The sequence below is a fragment of the Lissotriton vulgaris genome, unplaced genomic scaffold (assembly GCF_964263255.1).
Source record: "Lissotriton vulgaris unplaced genomic scaffold, aLisVul1.2 SCAFFOLD_599, whole genome shotgun sequence".
Taxonomy (NCBI): domain Eukaryota; kingdom Metazoa; phylum Chordata; class Amphibia; order Caudata; family Salamandridae; genus Lissotriton; species Lissotriton vulgaris.
This window is the reverse complement of record NW_028243097.1, coordinates 1,062,788-1,065,985: the sequence shown is the minus strand read 5'-3', so window position 1 is coordinate 1,065,985 and position 3,198 is coordinate 1,062,788.

Genomic DNA, 3,198 nt, shown 5'->3' with positions numbered 1-3,198 from the left:
TCACAGTGGGTCACCTGGATTCCAGGGTGCGCACAATTCACACCATAGTGTAAATGTGATTGACAGAGCAATGTCTGAATGATATGGACACTGCTCTGTCAAGCTCAGCGTGAAGGTGAAATTCTCGACACCTGTGCATGAAAGACGTAACGCAACTGAGCTGCATTAGAAAGGTTCCGGTTCCTCAGGGGCTCAGGACAAGGCTACAGGGGCACTTTGCCTGTCGAAGTATCATCATAGAGGCAGGCGCCCCCCTGCCTCCACCAGGATTAGCAATGAACAATATGTATATGACAGTACCGGTACTCTCCTTGGCGTGGAGAGAAGTGCCGGTACTCGAAGGGATAAAAAAACTAAGTGCCGGTACTCAGTACCGGTGAGTACCGGCCCATTTAAAGCACTGGTAATAGGAGATAGCGATGTTAGCGACTGTTTCCAGTCGATAACATCTTGGCACGCCCACTTTGCATGTCATTAGCGATAATTATTGCTGACATGCAAAGTGGGCCCCAAGATGAACGCTATCTCCTACTAGCTGTCGCTAACTGGTGTTAGCGACAGCTAGGTCTTAGGGCGATAAAATTATGGCCGCTTTAGCTGGAAAAATTCCTGCTAAAGCGGCGATAAGGCCCTTGGTAATATGCCCCGTGTCTCCCCGCACTCAGCCCGAGCAGAGATCGACTGCTTCTGTCTGATCCTGCCCGGACTGACAGAATTCTCCGAAGACGGCCGAAATGAAGGGGATACACGATCCCACGGGATACCAGATATTACACAACAACCCTGGCAGAGGAGGCAACCGGGACAAGCACTGCTCTGCAGCGGCTCCAGGAGAGAGCAACCCACCGCGCCTGGTACCCCGGGCAGTCTCCCCTCTCATGCATGGCCAGGCCTGCGGTAAAAGCAGCAGCAGCACCCGAGGTACAATCACGTGGCCTCGCCGGAGTCCAGTCTGAAGGCAGCTCAGCAGCATCCCCGGCCATGAGCCGCACCCACACTCCCACAATCCTTTGCGCCGTATCTACATACAGCCCCACATGGAACATCTCTTTCATTTTTGTGGATTTAAAATAATATATTGATTCATATGTACTACAATATGCAGGTCTACTATACTATGAAATGTTGATTGCTAAAAGCTGAGGCGTCACTCTACCATTAGTAGGTGAACATAATTATTGCACTGTCCTGAATTTAGCATTGCAAATAAAATTCTCGAGCATGATATGGCGGTTGTGGTGCAGCCCCTGGGCAAGACGGCCTTCCATGGGAGTTTTACAAAACTTTCTGGGGGCTTATTGCAAAGGATTTTTGGAGTCTGTTGAAAGAATGCTTGGAAAAAAATGTTTTACCCCCCTCCTTTCCACAGGGCATCATAAAACTGCTGGAGAAAAAGGGGGACAAGCTGGACATCAACAATTGGAGGCCAATCACCCTCTTGAATGTGGACAGTAAGATCCTAAGTAAAGTCCTGGCAGGAAGATGCAGAAAGGTGCTGGCCTCCATCGTGCACCCAGACCAAACATGTGCGGTCCCAGGAAGGAAAATCTGGGACAGCTTGACCATTATTAGAGACACCTTGTGGTTAGCGAAAGACAGGGGGAATCCACTAGCTATCTTGGCCCTTGATTTCCAGAAAGCCTTTGACTCCCTAAGTCATGAATACCTTTTCAAAGTGCTCAGGAAAATGGGATTCCCAGAAGGTTTCATCAAAACTATTGGCTTAATATACACTGGATGTGAAAGCCAGGTCCTTATAAATGGTACACTATCTGAGGGGTTCCACATTGAATCGGGGGTCAGACAAGGATGCCCCTTATCACCGGCACTCTTTGTATGTGCAATTGAACCTCTCCTATGTGCCATCAGGAAGGACAAGTGCATAACTGGCCCTCTGGTACCGGGCAGCCAAGGCAAACAGGTCAAATGTGTAGCATACATGGACGATGTCACCATTGCTTGCACTGATACTAGATCCATGAAAAGAACTTTCCTTGTAACCCAACTCTTTTCCCTAGCAGCTGGGCTACAGGTGAATGTGGAGAAAACACACTGCATGACGGTGGGACAATGGGACAAACTGTCTCAGCTCCCAGTGAAACCTTCCAAAGACCCAGTAAAAATACTGGGGATTCTTTTTTCACAGGACATGAAGGGAGAAATAAACTGGGAGAAGATCCAGACAAAGCTCAAGCAGAAAATGGCGCTCTGGACCACTAGAAAACTTTCCCTGGAAGGGAAAGTCTTGGTGCTGAAAGCAATATGTCTACCAATCCTGATGTTTATTGCCATGATTTTCCCTCCATCATACAGGTGGACAAAAGTGACACAAAGACTTTTTGCAAACTTCTTTTGGGGGTCAAAAATTGAAAAGCTAAAAAGAGACACAGTTTTCAAACTACCCACAAAAGGAGGGAAAGACCTGCCAAACCTCCATGACTTCCTGATGTCACATTTTGTTAAAAACATACTGGGGAATGCAAAGAAAGACTCACATGTGGCTGCCTACACTCTGTTTGCTACAAGTTTCATCTTATCAAGAGAGGGCATATGTAATCTGGACAATACAAAGCCTTTTTTACTAGAACCACCCCCTGCGTACAAAGGCATCAAGCCTTTCTTCAAGAAGCTGGAAGAGAGACAAATTCAAGCGAAGGACATCACACCCCAGATGGCCTTAAGCAAAGAACTGAAAGAAACAGACTCAGTGACAATGGTAAACAACTTATCAGAGAAGCAATCAGGGAAGGTTTGGGAGATGGTGAACCACAAAGACTTGACAAACTCCCAGAAAGACTTGGCATGGATGATGGTATCCAAATGCCTACCCGTGAAACAATTCCAACATGCAAGGAAACTGGCAAAAACAGCAAGGTGCCCAACACCAGGCTGTGCAGCAGATGAATCCCTGATGCACTTCATTTGGAACTGCGGCGGAGCACAAAGCATGTGGAAGGCAATGGGACAGCTCATTAAAGAATTAACAGGACAGGCATCCCTGTCCTATGAACTGGTTCTATATGGGTTGGGCATGAATTGCAATGCAAATAAAGAAAGGACACTATGGAGAATAATAAACTGTGTGAAAGAGGCGATGTGGGAAAACAGGAACCTTTCCTTGTACAAACACCAAGCAATCACGGAAAAAGAATGCCAAAAACTTGTTTTCACTAAAATGTTCTCTTACATGTGCATAGA